Source organism: Lagopus leucura, unplaced genomic scaffold (assembly GCF_019238085.1).
Source record: "Lagopus leucura isolate 7727_CA_CO unplaced genomic scaffold, USGS_WTPT01 Super-Scaffold_100012, whole genome shotgun sequence".
In the NCBI taxonomy this organism is placed as follows: Eukaryota; Metazoa; Chordata; class Aves; order Galliformes; family Phasianidae; genus Lagopus; species Lagopus leucura.
The window spans coordinates 2721854-2740367 of record NW_024962267.1 but is presented as its reverse complement, the minus strand read 5'-3'; the positions used below and the strand labels follow the sequence as shown (position 1 = coordinate 2740367).

Sequence of the window (18514 nt, the reverse complement as noted above, 5' to 3'; positions counted from 1 at the left end):
TTACCAGCGGCCTTTGTCATAGTTTATCGTACACCTCACTTTTCTCTTTCCCTTGGGTGCTTGTGCATGCTGTTCTTTGACTCTCTCCCTTTCTGTCGTTGTGTTTGTTTGTTTGTGTGTTTTGTTTGTTTTTGTCTGTTTTCCTTCTATCGAAACTTATTTATTGGGGAAATGGGCAAAATTGAAGACAGATCTCAGTGAGTTTCCAAAATCAATATTTTTCTTTTTATTGAAGAATTCCCCTTGTCTCTTCCCATAATTCTGGAAGTGATCAGATGAGACAGTTACCGCCTTATACTTACAGCCCAGCCCAGCTGTAAGCAGAAGAATTGTAAGTGGGTGGCCATGCCACTTGCCATACCAGTTGGTACTTGATACTGAGGAAGTGAAACCTTTGCATCCCTTAACAGTAGCATCCTGCCATTCAAAAACTGGAACAAAGTATATGCAATCAGTGTTCCAAATAATCTTTACAAGTAAATACCAACAATCTCTATACTTTCAAAGAAGTGATAACAAGTAATTGACTGTTTCTTATATAATGACTAAAAATCACAATTCTCCAGATAAACCACACATAATTAGAGTGATTACCATACAACAATAAACCACCACTATTATAAAACCATAAACTGTTATTCAATGTAATAAAAAATCTGAAATCTAATTGAAAGTGCTAGTTTAGCATAATTCCCACAAGTCATCATTCTTTAATATTGTGAAATGAATGAGGCTTTTGTGGGAGCTATTAATTGTTACTGACAAGCAATAACCACTGTAATGAAGCTCCAATTATCAGCAGCAATTAATCACATTTGCTGTCATCTGTGATGTCAAAAAAAAATATAAAAAAAAATCGATAATATTCCGAACAGCAAAAAGGAATATATACCACATTTTAACTCATTTCATAGAAATCAGATAATCCTTTTGTGGGTTAAGCAAGAAATTACAAAAGTGCTATTTTCATTCTAAACACAATGTTCAGTCTTGTTACATTTTTCAATTTAAAAAAGCTCTCATGTGTTATTCTGTTTTGTGAAGACTTAGATACCTTGTGGGTTTATTTCTACACAGTTAAGTGCAATTTATAACATCACTTGTTACTAGCATGATGTTATTGCAGACACATGGCTTTAAAAATAAGAAATTATAATCATCATCTGAGCATGTAGTTCACTAGTCTGTTCCAGGAAGCCAGTTAATGTTATTTTTAGCAAGCAAGATTGAGCAGTAGTGAAGGGTTCTTGGAGTTGAAGGTATAAATAATTTTGGTAGAGCCTTTATTGTGGTACTGAGCATTTGAATAAAAGGAACTCACTCAGAAAGAACATGTCATTAAGTACTTTTAATCTTGTTCTCTTTTCAGATGCTGTTGTTTGCTTCAAATATTTTTCTATTTTTAAGAATCTACACTGTACATTACAAACATACACAAGCATCTTTGGGAATAAAAGGATAGCAAACAATTAAGTACCTTTACTAGCAATTTGCTTGGCCAAATATGAAATTCAGGCAACGCAATTAGAAAGCTGTGTTTGCAAAACTGATCTGCTAAGTACAGCACTGAAAATTCCTGATTTTGGGAATAATACTGTTGGGTCACTGAGGGCATGTCATGGTCTTTACTCTCAAATAATGTTGTATGTGGTTTTTTTCTGGAATTTACTACAGTAAATATGGTTCTTGTTGACAGCTCAGTACATGACTCTTAGCCAACTGTTACCGTAAGGCACTTAGCAGCTATTGACGCCATAAAAAGACTCAAATTTAGAGTAGTGTGAAAACACCAGTCTACATTCTAGAATAACTTCATTTTGAAAAAGCAGTGAAATCCTAAACAATTTATTGTACTGTGTTGTTCACTAATGGTTTCATCCACTCCTCATAAACCTTCAAAGATACAAGTGCTTTAACATGAATAAACAGAACATCTGTTCATAATGTACTGCAAATATTCACCAGAGCATCTTTATGGAAGAAGCATATGAGAATTGACACTTGGATACAAATGAAGAGAACTCTAAAAATAGATACAGGAATTGTATTTAGCTAGATCTTAGGCACCTCCAGAACACAGGGCAGTTGCATTTTTTCAAGTTTCAAGTGTATTTGTGAAATTGAGTATACTGGTGTCTTTAGAAGTGAGAGGCTGGCCATATTACCAATTTTATTGTTTCATTTTATATAACCAGTGTTACAATTTTTAAATACTAAAATAAAAATAGTTTACTCATGGTTTTCCCGCTGACTGTAATTGAACATTTCTTGCATGTCTGCATTTTCTTAAACTAATTGAAGACTTTGAAAGCGTACATATTTAATAATAATTATTAATAAAATAATAAACAGCATTGTCCCATAATACTGTCATAAATGCTGAAATGAACTGCCTAAGTTAATTGAGCCAGGAGAAAAATGTTTGTGTGTGGTAAGAATACTTTGGAATGTAATTCTTTCCTTGATTTGAACACTTCCATTCACTAAAGGAAAGCTCTTCCTTTCAGGAATTCTTGATGAATTCCTAAGTTTTTCTTGTGAAACTTAACAGTGAGTTGGTTCATTAAAAAACAATAGTAGTAATAGTTACCTTGCTGTGGTAAGATCTTGAATTGAAGAATTCATATTTACTTTAAATGTCTGACATTTAATTAAACTTTTTAAGGTTTTTTTTTTTCAGAAGAAATTTCTAATTATTTCTAAGAAATTTTCCATTACCAGCTTAAAACTCCTACACAAAAATGTATCATGAAATAACACATTCATTTATGCTTGTTGTTAAGGTAACAGTTTTATCAGAATAGCAGAAATAAAATTCTTAGTTTGTTAAGCTAAGATAAACAGAAATTCTGCTAAAACACTAATTATCTTGCATTATTATGGGATTTAATACATTCCAATAGAAAAAAATACACAGACATTACTCTCGTCTTGTAATATAGCATAGCTGTCCTTTAAAGAATATACTGGTAGACAAATATTTGCAAATTCAGTAAGTATGTTTACAAGGTAGAGTCTTCCAACCTGAGCTGTCAGTTAACACATACTCAAGATTCCTGTTAACAGGGACAAACACCTTTGAACAGTGATAACTGATTTCTGCTTCCCTCTCTCTCTCTCTCTCCCTCCCTCCTTCTCTCCCTTTATTCCATCCATCCATCCATCCTTTCATCCATCCCTATCTTATTTCTCTCTGACTATTAACTCTCAGTTCCTAACATCAGTCATTTTTATATCAACCTGTTCTGGTGGCTGAAACAGATTATGTATGGAATAAGCATGAGTGGTACTCAGGTCAAAATGTGTGAAAATTTCAAAGGTTTTAATAACACAGTGGAAAAAGTATCTTTAGTTGGTGTTAGCATTAGCTGAGGAGTGAAAATGTATGCACTAATTTGCACAGCAATTGCAGCACAGCCTCTCCTGCCAGCACCAGGCTGCACGTGGTTATAGCATAGCATAAACCTTACAGAGCAAACAGTGCAGAAACCTCAAGACTGGTAAACTGTTTTTCTGTGGGTTTTGCTAAGTAGTACAGAGAGAGAGAAGCTTACGAGAGCAATATAATCCTGGTCCTCTATTTATTAAATGGGGAGGTTGTGTTACCTTTAAATGACATTCAATCTTTCAGATGACTGATTTCAAAAGTTATCTTTCTAATAGCTGGTAAAACTTGCCGGAAATCAAAGTAAATAATAAAAAATACTGGGAGTTATTAGAATTTGTCCAATTTATTCCTTCTAAAGATTTAGCTAAAAGGAACTCTTCTGTATTTTGGCTGCTTATTCTGAACATTTGAATAGATGATGGCTTTGAAGATGCCATCTCAAGTACTGCACAGTTAGCATAAACAATTTAAAAATATTCTGCTCCCGTAACAGATCTTGAAATGCCTCATTTAATGGCGTATGGTGTTTAGAGCCAAACTATTCAAAAAAACCTGCAAGCCTGTATATTTTCATTATTTGGTAACATAAAATCTGTCTTTTACTGTTTTAATAATGACTGAAAAATAGCTTGCAGAAAATAATATGTCCTTGGAATTTGCTTCAGACTGCGCCGCCAAAGATGGCCCTGGAGGGTGGAAGGGGTAAAGCTCAAATTACTGGCTTGGGAAGAGTTGAATTTACAGGCAAATGTTGCCAAGTAACTTTTTATTGCACCTACTTTTCTGAAATATTGTATATATTTTGGATACATCAATAACAATTTTCTCCTAACTTCTAAAATATTTTTTGCCTTTCTAAATGTGGGGTCTGAAGATTTTGTTTGGGAATCTTTTAGGCCCTGAGAGTACTTGCTTGTCCTGATATCGGGTTGTCACAATTATGTAGTTCAGTATTCTTTTGATTGTTTTCAGCAAATACTACCCCCCAGTCAATGTTCTAATCATTCACTTGATGATTTTATTATAGCTGTGCATATGGAATGTCATTTTTAAAGACTAGTGATCTAATGTTTTATTCAGCCTACCCCAGGAAATCTGATGTAAAACTGTATTAAGGTAACATGGATACCACTGCACATGGCATTTACTGACTTCTGAGTCAACGTTCTGAAACTTTCCATAGACTTGTATATATGGTAGCTGGAATTTTTTTTCCTGTTTAAACGTTCCTAATAGGAGTTTACTTTTCAGAAGCTCGAGAGCAGTACAGAACACATTCAGTTCTCATATTTAGTTCCATCCCCATTTCAGTTACAGACCCTACTGCTATAATTAACTTTGTATTCCGTAACACCTTGGGAGTGTTCTGTTTTCTTCTCCCTTCTAGCACATTCCCCAAGGTAACACAAAATAATAACATGCCATATGGCAAATGGAATCAGTTGAAATACCAGACAGTGTCTTCTATCATGTACATTTTACAATATGACATTCCCGAGTTTGTAACTGATGAATATTGCATCACCTAAAAACTCCAACTGTGTGAAGCTGCTTCTTCCATTACCGGCATCCTTGCCGATACTCTGAACCTTTTAATTTTTTTTAACAAAAGTGCAGCAGCTGCCATTTTCTGGGAATCAACAGCTTACAAAGGAAGTGGCAGAATGTCTTAATGTGTGGTAATCTTATCAACCTGCAAAAAGTGCAGTATTTTAGCATCAACAAAATATTTGCAAAATCATGAAGCGTGCCATATGTGATTGCTGTGATGCAACAGTAATAATGTAGAGTTCCTGAGAATCACAGGATGTATTATTTAGGTAGCACTGTTGCACTTTTAAACAGTGCTGTCCGAAGGCATTAGGTGTAGTTCTACAAAAGTGAAACATAAGCATTGTCATAGGCATTGTAGGTAGGCTAAAGCAATTCCCCCAAAGGGCCAAACTCAACAAGGACTTGTATTTAGTGGATGAACTCAACACATGTGATAAGCTGATGTCACTTGGGAATGTGAAGCCCTGTAAGTAAACCATGTATTAATAGCTGACGTGTTGGTTCATTATCTCTCATTGGCTTTATTTTGTAAGCAGGAGGGAGAGGTGCAGATAAAATAGATAGGCAAATGATGGATATGTAGTGCTTAGTTGTGAGTATACCATTTCATCTTACATTTGTGGCAAATGTAATTTCAGTTCATTCTGGAAATAAGCTATATCGAAAAAGTTAAGAGAGCATTTCTGTCACAAGCAGCTGAGAGGCCTTGTGTAGCTACGGTTCCCGTAGTTTCCTTCCTGCCTTGTTGTAAAGACAATGTACTTTCTCCATCACATTTATTTCTACCACTGTGTCATGACAAGTGGCAAAGCAACTTTTCCCCACAGTAAGGGGAATAGAAGAGCAAAGGATGAATTGTTGTTCACTGTTTGTGCAGCTTTGCTCCTTGGTAAATATATTTTTACTTTCCTTCAGTCATGCTTGAGAACTAAGCAAAAGCTCTAAATGAACACTTTCTGTGCCATCAGTGTAAGAAGGTAGAGATAGTTTGGAATGTGGTTGCTTTGTTTCAGTGTATTATGTAATGCCCAAAAAGCTCTGTACTAGGATAGCGTAAGTTAAGGTTTTAGAACTTGGAGCTGCGTGGTTGAGAAACAATTATGACACACAGCACAACTCTCTTTTTTGTACAAATATTACTTGTTTGTCTTTCTGTATCGAATTGTAACATGTTTTATTTAAACAAAGTAAAATGGAATATGGTAAAAGGATTTTATTAAAAAATGTCAAATACAAAGATAGTAAGTATTTGCATGGAGTGTAATGGCAATTTGTCTCAAAAAGGAAATTAATTGTTTGAGTGGGTGTAAGAAGGGTATGTGTGTGTATTTATACATATATCCATGGATACATATAGCAGTAACTCTCAGAAATACTAGAAAGGAAAATAAGCAAAAACTATTTCAAGTAATTTGTACAATTTATACTTTATAGAGAATCACCTGAGTTCCTTACCTGAATTTTCACAAACTGCTCTGTCTTTTCATCCTTAATTTCTCTTTCTTGCTTATCTGCATCTTATCCACTGCCATTTTCAATGGATTGCTTGTCTCCTTGTCACATATTAAACCAGTGCAGACTGCATATTGAGAAACCTGCATTGACAAATATCCATGAGTTACATACTGGTAAATGAAAGACTTATTTTTACTGCTCTTCTGTTTTCCGTAAAAACAGAGATAAAGCAAAGAGAAACTTGGGTCACGTTCTGAAGTAATAATGTTTGTACATGTGAATACTGCCAAATTTCTGCATTGCTTATAACTTAAATTCATGCACAGAATCTGTTAATGGTTTTTTTTTTGGTTTTTTTTTTTTTGAAAACGTGGCAACAAGAATGCATAGATATATTATAAATATCTGGCAAGTTGTTCTTTGGAAGTACAAGAAACACCTTCAGAGCATTTATGTGTTTACTTTTAAGCCTAGTCTGGAAGTTTAAAACAAGGTGTCTTATCCAAGGCACCTCTTAATTCTGGTCACAATTGCAGGAATTATCCTTACTCTATTTACTTTCTTTTACCATTATTTTCTTTTTTTCCTAGAACTTATTTCCTGACTTTTCCCTAATTCCTAACAATTGCTCCATCTTTTATATCTCTTTTCCCCATCTTTGTTTCTGAATGGACAATCAGACCATTAAGAGTTTATAAATAAAGATTGCATTGTTCTATTTTATGAACTTTGCTATTCCCAGCATTCACCAATTTCTAATCCTCTGAATTCCTTAATTAAATCCAAGATAGTTATAAACACCATTATGGGGAATTTGATCACAAATACTTGAAATGACATTTTTGTCATAAAAATACAAAATATAATTAACTCCCCTGGGATGTTTAATAAAAACTGAAATATGAGCATATACAAGGGTGCCACAGAATTTTAATTGAATTTAAGTGCAGACTCTTAGGACGTATCTTGTAAAATGAAAAGCTTATCTTTAAAATAATTTCTATATTCACAGGGAACCTATTTGCTTGAAAAGGACAACAGATGTTGTCTACACAAAGACAGAAAGTACAGAAATACCTAAGATAGCTTCCTTTAAATGATAAAAATAGTTGTCATTCCATCTGAAAGACTGCATGAGACTGTAAGCCTGCCTGCCAGAGGGCGTGGACTGGCAGCCTTCTGAGGCTTGAAGACACAGAGATAAAGTGGGCAGAGCCCAGCATCAAAGATGACCTTAGATAGGTTGATAAGAGCAATTTGGTCCCACAATTCCCACTGTTATTACTAAAAGGCTTTACATGTAACAAACATCAACATCAGAATTCTCTTATGCTATGTAATCATTAGCATAATGATTAAAGATCATTCGTATCATTTATTGCAGAGTTCTGTGATTAATCACATCCTAACTTTAAGATATTTAGCATACATTTTCACAGAGCACAACAAATTTTATTAAGGTGCCCTGCTTTTCACAGAGAAGATATTAAATGCTGATTGTTTGTTATTTGCCAGGAAATACCTGCAATACACAAAATACAATGTTTTCTGTGATTTTTTTTTTTTTGCAGGAACCATCTGTCATGTCCCCACTTTCACTGTACTGAGGAAGGCAGATGCTGAAGGTAAGCAGCACATTTACTTTTGACAATGGCTAGAGCCTCTAGCCATTACATTTACCTAGCTTTAGAGCAAACATGCTGGAGAAGTGGCTACCTATTGTGATTCTAGTGCACTGGGACCAACTATGACTACTTGTGATAGCAAATCTCCTGAAGTCCTGAGGAAATTTGTTTTATAGATCTTGTCAGGAGAGCATATACAAACAGAGTTCCAGCTGGGAACTGGAACAAAGAAGTGAAACTTCAGGCTAGAAAAGTATCAGGATAAGTTCAAGTACGAATTTGCCCCTTCTCCTTCCTTCGTTCCAGTAGAAAATTATACTGAAAACTGTTTTTCTCTAATGATTATAGAAGACTCTGAAATTATGCACAGCAGGTAGAAACATCCGGCACAGTTTTCAAAAGATATTGCATATTCATGCATTTTCCAGTGCTAACAGCTAACTACTGCAAGAGCAAAGGCTGTAAGCTCTGCTGCTGTTCATTCTCTGCCCATTTTACTTTTTAAAATTCTGGCATCAAATTCTGGGGGCTGTATACTCTACTCTCTGTTATTCTTACCATCGCTCTTAGGATGAAGAAAAATATTTAACATGCCAAATCATTTTGACTTTGAATCTGATTGCAACAAATTGGTACACAATTTTTGAGAAAGTGAAAAGGGATATTTCTTCACTAAAACACATGGATCCCTTGTTATAATCTTTCATATTGCACGAAGAGAGGGCTGTGCAATATGAATGTACCTAGCGCATATTTCAGGAGCAAAATATAAACACTGGCAGCAAAGGGCACTTTATGCAAATGTGTTTTCTGAATGATGGCTTTGCCTCCCTGATGATTCTGGCAAGACATAATAATTTGGAAAAATAACTGGAGTGCCCTGCCCTTTGGCTCTTTTCTCCAGGGTGCTTACATCCCCTTATAAATAGAATTATGACAAAACAAAATGTACATTTGGGTGGGAGTTTCTTTGAAAATACAATAAATATATAACTGTGGAAAACAGTAGAGATAAAGCAGATCTATAAAGGACACCTTTTGGAAGAGAAAACAGACCATCATGCCTAACTTTATATTGCACTCATTTTCCTTTTACAGCCCACCTGTCATTCTTGTTATCTTTGTCTAGAAAAGAATTTACAGTCTTAGAATTTAAGTCTCTGCTTCAATTGGTTTCCATGGTAACTTGGTTCTGTTTTAAAACCTCTATATAAAATTGAATTGGTTAAAATGTTAATGCTGGAATGGCTGCCTATACCTCAATTACACCTTTTTCACTATTCAACAACATTCAGTTAGGGGTGTCCCTCCATCTGCTCTAGTTTCTTTACCTCCTACAACACTGTCTCACTAAGCAAATCAATCAGTTCTTATTGCACGCACAGAATTTGGGTACTGACCAGTGGTAACATATTGCATCCTGTGAAGTACAGAATAAGGCATGTTAAGTTCTGGCGACTTGAGCTCACTAGGAAAGGGTCCTTGTGAGTACAGTAACCACACTGGGGCTGAAAGCCCCAAGGACAGTACTATCTCTTAAAAGATAGCAGAAGAACCAGAAGAAGTACAGGATCTCCCTTCTAGAAAATGCTTTTCATTAAGGTAGAAGAATTTCCCCTTCAGCCCAGATCAAGGCAAAATAAAAGGTTAGAAAAGCAAATGAGAGTTTTAATTGGTTTTAAGAATCCTATGATGTTTTTCTATCACTGCGGTTATGAATATTTTATCCAGCCTTTTGTTATTCTGTATCTTAGTTTCAAGCTTTTCTCATGCTCTCGTAGTTTCTGATTCTCTGGACTAGTTTGACTTTGTGATGATAATTCTGGTTACTGGTCTCAAATCTCAGCTAGGAAAAAAATCAATATTTTTTATCTAACTTAAATACTTCAGGGATAATACAAGTTACAGCTGTAAGGAAATCTTTGAAGAATTTCTAACATGGAGATGATACAGCTCTTCAACAATTATTCTGAAAACTTAATGATTTCATAAAGGATGATGCCTTACCTGTATAATTAAAAGCTCTTAAAATTCTATATTAGATTTGCTTTTCTGAGTTGTATTGGGTACCTACCTATTTGTATAGAAAATTTTTGTTCCATAAGAGGCACAAATAGAATTAATGAAAAATAATTTTTCACTGTGTATGTGCCACGCAGACATGCCAAAAGCTACTGAATGTGTGTACACACCTGTTCATTTACAGCTGAGATTGTCTAAACACTTGGTAAAGATCTCAGGTTTTGCGATGTGACAAAAAGATTATTTTCCTGTGATAAGTGATTGTCCAGCTGGTCCTATTACATGTCTTAAATACAAATTCATGTACAAAACAAATTCATGTTTGCAGTGTTTTGTAATCCGGCTAGTATCAGAGCTTGCACTTAACTATACACTATTGCTCAGTGACTCTCGTGTCTTTACCTCCTTTCTCAATAGCATTACTATGCAAATTATATGCATGCTATATCTTTTATATGGGTTTACTTTTGTATTGACTAGACTTTGATTGTCAAATACTTGTTCATCTAGATAATAGAAACACCTTGAAATTCAATGACAATTCTAGACGAGAAAGTCAATGTTTTTGTCCTATGCCAAACAATGTAAGTTTTCTGGAAACTGGATTTAGGCTCTACCTAAAATTCCTACCAAAATAACTTGAAAAAACAAACATTTTTTCCACCTCTTTGTAGCACATTTTTAACAGGTAGCCTCATTTACTCCACATGTTCTAACACTGTCCTATAGACGTTAATTTCTGAGAACAGGGCATTGTCAAATTAGGGTACCATAAATTCACTGCATTCCTCTCACCAATCTTGGCATTAGGATCTTTACAGTACTCCCACATGTCAGTAAAGTACGACCTTCTCTCACAGATTTGTGTGGACAATGCTTAAGTGAACTGTGCTTTTCGAATGGGCATTTTTACGTTCACAGTGTGATTTTTTTCAGTAGCTGACATGCAACCAACATGTCTCCAGTTTCCATATGAAATAATAACTAACATCTGATGCTTAATCGAATGAAAAAATAAATAGAAGTTCCTTATTTTTTTATTCTTTCAGCCTTTTCAAATTCAGTTGAAAAATTAAATATGCTTACACTTTCCACATTGTTTTCTTTTAATTTGTATTCACAATCCTTATTATGAAAAGTGGACTGATCCTGATACCATTGTATCATTAATAATTTCATTCTGATGCTAATTGTTGCCACATAATACAGCGGTTTGATGTGAAACTGATTATGCTATGTATTTTGCATGTTGAGATAGGAAATTACTTGTCAGGAATGGTCTTTAATATGGTTTTCATTGTATTCAACTAACCTGCTAATTACTATGTGTTGCAACAGGCAACATTTTCTTTTGCCCTGAATATTGTTCACATGTACAGCAGAGTAATTGTTAGCTGCAAAATCATCACAAATATATCGTTTGAAGTTTCTGTCTTTTTAGGTAGTTTATGAAATACTGCTCAGTTACAAGGTGGGAGGTTATTTATTAATCTTTGACTCATTATTTTGGCTTATTCTTTGTTTAAAACTTTTTTATTTCTTTTTATTTTGAAATGTCTTCTATCATCTTACGTTAATTATTACTGTGCATTTGAAAAATATCAGTATCAATTACTAATTTTTTTGTATGTATTCTCAGAACACCTCAAATTGCAAAAAAACCTAGTTCTTCTGGTCCAGCATCAAGGTATTATGCAGGCAGCATTGGATTAGGCAGCCTTTGCCTATATTGCACAGTTTAGCTGACTTCAGAAATGGTAGTTTGTCTGTACATACACGCCCTACTATTTTACTGCATCATTAAATAGAAATTTTGAAAAGATAAAGTTTATTTCCTTATGGTCCAAATCCTTATTTAATAGGAAAGAGAGAACTATGTTCTGTTAAGCTCTTTTTTGAAATTCAAATTATGTTTATACCTTAGGGAAAAGACTAACTAGAGGCTAACATGGCTTGCATGAGCTTCGGATGATTAACCTAGTTTATATTGCTTTCACCACACTGCATTGGTTAATCACTACCTTTTAACAGTGTCTTTAACAATTAGGAAAACAGCCTTTATCTGTTTTCTATATTTAGAAGAACTTACACAAACTAATCCTATTTTTTGTTTGTTTTCCATTATACTTGCCATATAGATTGTGTACAGTAGAATTAATGTCAGAAAAAAATTAATCTCAATCCTTGAGTAGATTCTAATGAGTTAATTCTTTCCAATCTTTACTCCTCTAGGCCCAGTGTCCATTACTCTTGAATGAGCCACTGTGTTTTTCATTGGCAATGAAAACAGATTGTTAAAATTCAGAGTGGCATTTTCCTACTTAGAATCTGTTGTATCAGTTGCTGTTTTCCAGAAGCATTAGACAACTGATTGGGCAGTCCAATCCAATAAGAAGACATCAATGAATATTCTGTTCAGAATGAAACAGTCAGAGCTACTATATAGAATTGTAGCATATGAGAAAATCCTAAAAGTTTATTAATTTTGATCTTTTAGAGTAACTGTTGATATGTGACTCATCTGACTACTTTAAACTTTGGAAAAGATGGGGAGGTTCCAGCCCTACTTTCATCAAAATCAATAGGGGGTGATTACAGTTGTGTGGAAGTATGACGGATGTGAAGACAGAAGCTAGAGAATTAACTGAATAAATAAAATATACTGCATGCACACATATAAAGAAAAAATAAACACTACAACTAAATATATAAAATATATGGCAATTATGATATCCTGGAGTCTGTGTGCAACTGCAAGGCGTAACAAGACATTTTTTCACAAGAGTACATTGACAGTAAAATCAAGTTATTAATTTTGTAGTAGACTATAGATATCACTGTACTCCTTGTGCAGCCATCCTTTGAATGAGTACTTGAAAAAAAAAAGAGCAGAACTATCAAAATGAGTAAGAACTCCATAAACTTCTTATTAGAAGTTACAGATTTGTATATCTGGCACCTGTTTTGCTTACAAATCTGCTTTATTTACACTACATTTAGATGTCTAGTATATTGGTAGAAGATGACAGAAGTAGTAGAAATGTAAAGTGAATAACAAAGACAAGAATATATTTGTGATGGAAAATATTGGCTAATTCTGGAGCTTTCTGCTCCAGAGGATACCACCACATGTAAGAAAAGAACTATCTTGGGAGCATTTAGTAACAAAAAATTCCCATGTGCAGAATACATAAGTAATATTCCTTATTAATATTGCTCCCTCTAATGCAAAGAATTCAGTGCCACCTTTTTAGCATTTCCCTAGGCCATACATTTCAGAAACTTTTATTTAAATAGCTCTTTTCCAGAACTGTAATAACAGAAGATTTCATTAGCAACATTTAGGAGTTTTAAATTATCGCTACAGAAACAGATACATTATAGTGCATAAAGGAGAAGAGAGAATAGTTTTAATAGTTTTACCCCAAAGCACATTCTCCATGTATATCATTCATATGGAGAATGACCATGTAAATCAACTGTTTTTCTTTTTAAAGCTAGATTTATTTCCAAATTATGAAAACGTTGCACAGTATCAGAAAAAAAAATTCTCACCAGCAGAAAACCAAATTGAATACTAAGCATTCACTGTATATTACGCACGTAAGCATCTCCATTTAGAAAGATAGATTATTATTTTATTGACAAAGAAATTGTGAAGAGTTCCTGTGAACTTCTGAGCAGTTAAGAGTGGTATTCTAATGTGACATAAAAAATATCTTCTTTTGCAAAAGAAGTCGCTGAACATCACTTGGTGATGGAAAGTAGAGAATAATTTTTCCTGTATTTGCTTCCACAGGGCCTTTGCTTTCTCCCCTTCACTTAAACTGCTCCTTAACTTCCATGAGCTTTTCTTTCTCCATCATGTTTTCTTCCCCTGTCCTTCTGAGGAGGGGGAGTTAGAGAGCAGTGTGGTGATGCTGAGCTGCCCTCTCGTTGATAAACTTGCACAAAAACATAAACAATTTGAACAAACAAAATCATTATTGGTCTGATTCTGACATGTCTGTTTAAATTTCTCAATTCTAAACCATTTTTACTATCTACTACCAAGTGGTAAAGTAGTGAAAATGTGATGTACCATCATTCTTAACATACTGCAAGTGGAAGGAGTAATTGGCACTTAAGCTGTGACTTAAGTTCATTGCTAACCAGCCATTACTGTCCAAAGTAGCATTTTAGACTGAATGCTGAGTCTTCTGTCTGTGGAAAAACGTTCCTTTCACTCTAATTAAACTGGATAATGCAATTCATGAACTGTTTCTGGATCACTGTTCTTCTTACTTTAATGGAAATCAATGAAAAATAAGTAGGCTTCCATGGGAGGAAATAAAAGTGTAAACTCAATCTCAGAAAAACAGTCCATGAAGATTTGTCAGAAGTAGAACACATTGCTGACCTCCAGCCTTTCCCTGGCTTGCCTTGGAAATGCTAACGAGCAGATGGTACTACTTCATGCACTTCAAAATGAGCTATCAAACCCTGTCACTAGTGCAAAGTCAAATAAGACAGAGTTCTAAAGTTATCAAATCCTGGCACAGGTGCACAGCCAAACAATCAGAGACTTTTACAACAAAGCGCTGAGGAAAAACCAAAACAAATCTTACAGAAAAGGAGACTAGAACTGTTATGTCACTACAGGCACAACTAAAAGGGGCTGCAGTTTGCCCAGTGAAGCAAATCCACTGTCTCTAACAATGACTTGTGACATGCTTTGTGATTTAGCCTTCTATTGCAAACTGGAAGATATAACACTATCTAATGAGAAACCAGAATGCTGCATCAGCTCGCAGTTCTCCTAGCCATTCTCCAGTTTTTTCCCTTTGCCTGTACACAGGGAGCTTTACATGATTTATGTCACTTCCATTGCCTAAAGCATACTTCCGCCCTGTATTAATATGGAGAGGCAACATATGGGAAGTTGTACATGATACATTGCTACTAGAGGAGACCAAGCAGGATTTTGGACAGTAAAGCAGAAGTTGAGTTGCATTTGCAGTTTTCCTGATGCTCCTGTTCAGACATAAAATTACCTTTTACTTGCTGGCAGGAGGTGTGGAGGACTTTTTCAACTGTTGTCACATGATACAGCAAAGATGGTTTCCATTCTCCAATAAGATGTAATTTAAAGCAAAATATTAATTGCTTTTGTCATGAACCAAAGTTCCCATACACTTGTAGTTACTGCGTTAAGGTAAATATTTGTTGCCTGAAAACCTGGGACTCTGTTCCAAATCTGTGCAGAAAAAATATCTGTCCAAATTGAAATTTTAAATTTCGACAAGAATACTTCATAAGCAAACTGAATATTTCTACCCCTGTGGCTCACACAAAATGTAAGCTTTGTAATAGTTTAGGATGTTTAATGATAATGCTTTAAGTTTACATGGAGCTTTTAGAAAAATGTAAACTTGCACCTTTTCTGTAATACGTGGGCAGGAAGATGGACACGCTTAACCGTGTGTCATGGGTAACCTGCAAAAGAACTTGCATTGTTGTAAGGGGCTGGCAGGAAAGAAGACCTCACCCTGTCTTTAGCCACAAAGCCCAGGCTTTAAAAAACTGCTAATTATCAGGTCTCAGATTCTCAGTTCCAAAACGATTACTAACTTTTTCAGTTCCAACAGTTTCTTCAAACTATTTCTCCTCTGTGGCAGGAAAATCACTTTTTCCAGTCTCCTAAGCCTCAACCAAATTAAAATGTTTCAAGATATTAATTCTAAAGGTGTAATCAGTTATTCAATACGTGACGTGAAATGAATTCCACTGAAACATATAGTAACATTTAGAGGACATAACACACTGAGGTATGCCTAAAGGAGATGTCTATGATTCTGTATCTGCCTTAGGTTGCCATCAGTTCATTTGAAATAAGATGCTTCCTGGTGTTTCTCGTGTTTCTCATAGTTTGCGTTTAATAATTTTGTCAGAGTTTAATCTCAACAGTCATTATCTACCATAGCTGTACCACCACTAATCAAGTTCCATCAAGTCACTCATTTTCAAGTGGAAAAAAATTAGGCATTTGAATTCTGAAATTAGCTGTTACCTAAAAATTTGACTTTACCCCACTGCAACAGATTCCAGAAGCTCTGCAGTATGTAGATACATGAACTCTTACACATCTCTGCTCTTATATATGTTAACCTCCATCCAGAAATGACTAGCATCATCTCAAATTCTGTATCTTAATCTGACTCATTAATTTCCAAATAGGTTTTACCTCATAGAAGCCTATTTCCAACTTCAAAAATACTTAAACTTGTCTTAAGGCATCTCATATCTTTGGTCACATTGTTTCAAAATATGCTATATCATACTATTAGAAGGAAATTAGCATTTAGAGAACATCTTGAGATAATTCAGAATCTCAAAACAAAATAAACATAATGACTTGGAGAACACAAATCATAACAGGGAACCAGTCATCCTTCTCTAGCAAGGGAAAGATTTGCAAAGGAAAGAGCCCTTTGTGACATTTCAGTTGTGGCACTTAACCGTGTGTCATCTTTGTGTACTGGCACAGAGGTTTTAGACTTTGGAGAACCAGAACCAAATCATATTCTTGCAGAGATCCTCAGTTACATCTAATTGCCTGCACATTTGTACTTCTCTTTTTATTCTGCGTCTACATCTGAACAAAATTTCTATTTCAATACTGTATGCTGTTCCAGTTGTACCCTCTGTCCTTTGTTCCATTAATCTTTAGTGTATTATAGCCCATGAGGTCATTTCTATCTACGATACTACTGTTTCATTTCAAGAAAGAGACACAGAAAGGTTGCGCTGGCAGCCCGTTTTATTATAGCGATTAGATGTTTCCTTCTTTTACAAAGCACAGATCTGTGGAGTCCACATGGAAAAACAGAAATGAAACATGAAGTCCTGGGATTCACTGTAGCCATATCAGCAGTCAATAGTGATAAAGTAACCCAAATATTAATTGATTCATTGCAAATACAAAAAAAACCCACAACAGACTACTCCTTCAAAGCCTAAAATAAAACAGAATGAGAGTGTATAACTAGTTGCTGCTTTGGTCTTGGATTTTTATAAGAAAGCTGTTGTCCAGCTGCCTGAGACCCAGTGTGAAGTATAAATTCATAGAATCGTAGAATCACAAAGTAGGAAAGGACCTACAAAATTATCTAGTCCAGCTGCTCTCCTATCATCATTACTACCCACTAAGCTACTAAACCGTACATTGTAGCATATCACATAGCAATTATCCAATACCATTAAGCTGTGAAGAAAGATACATTATTGGAGATCTTTCACTGACCATTCACGCTAAGTTCTTAAAGGAAGCCATTTTATTTACGATCTTTCACTGTTTTTCTCAATCTACTGTATATCAGAGCAATCATTATGAAGTTCTAATGCACTCATGGTTCAGTGCCATTAATAGCTGTGCAAGAAAGATAAACTGTAGACCTCTGGTTTCTAAAATTCAGTTTTATTTTCAAGTCCCAGAGTATCTTCAGTTTGGTCTGTAAGTCATACTGACAAAAGCTATTTCTTCTCTTTGGAATATCTGTAGCTCATTCCTGTGCTAACTCTGCACATTGAAAACATGAGGCTCTTCTCAAATATTTTCAAATTTGATGCCTAAGGGATTTATGTAATTTTTCTGATTTAGACAAGTACTAAAAAAGCTCAGGTTTTAAGTGTTGATTCTTGGGGATGCTAGTAAGTCACAGATTTCTCAGAACTCAGTTAATGAAAATATACTACTCATAAAGGTATCTAGCTAGGAATGGGAGGAACGACGACCTCCTACTTCTTTTACTGCTGTACAGTACACTAAAATGAATTCAGGTTAATGCTTGCAAACACAAAATCTTTTGCAAATCAACTTTATTTCCCTCTAACTTAACATTTGAACCAGCAAAATTTTTTATCAGCCATTCATTTTGTTTCTATGACATACTGAAAACAGAGACTCCATTTAACCATTAACAAAGTTTTTTGTGAACAAAAACCAAATGCTACAACTATTATCACAAAATGTAGTGTTAAGAAAATGAAAGGGAAAAAGTGGAAAGTGTTTCAGATAAGGTTCTAAATTGAAATTACTCCTCATTGTATGAATATTCATATATAAATAATGAGTACTCATACAGTGCTTTGCAGGACTTCAAAAATATTTTGTGCTTTCTTGTAAGTAAGCAATAATTCAAAGAAAACCGTCTGATTTGTTGTTGCTGTTGTTCCCAACAGTCAAACATTTTGTTTTATTGTGCACATTTTTTTTGAATGAGGACTTCTAGGGATGACACTTTTTGAAATACTATATACATATGCCATTTTAAAGCGCTGCTTTCTGTGGTTTTATGTATCCTATAAGACAAATATACTTTGTCAATTATGCTATTTGTCTCACAGAAATACCACAGAACTGTCTTTCACTTTGGGGTGTTATTAACAAGTATCCTTGATCAAATGGGGAATGGTATTTAGCACATTCCTT

General features: G+C 34.8%; 1 long non-coding RNA gene across 1 annotated transcript in view; it reads right to left on the bottom strand.

Annotated features, from left to right (window-relative positions):
* The window catches only part of LOC122182025, a 47589-nt gene extending 41058 nt beyond the window's left edge, over positions 1–6531 (bottom strand). The window contains exon 1 of the long non-coding RNA XR_006179670.1: positions 6398–6531. This is a non-coding gene — a long non-coding RNA (uncharacterized LOC122182025). The remainder of the gene's footprint in view (positions 1–6397) is intronic.
* Between the last annotated feature and the right edge of the window lie 11983 nt (positions 6532–18514).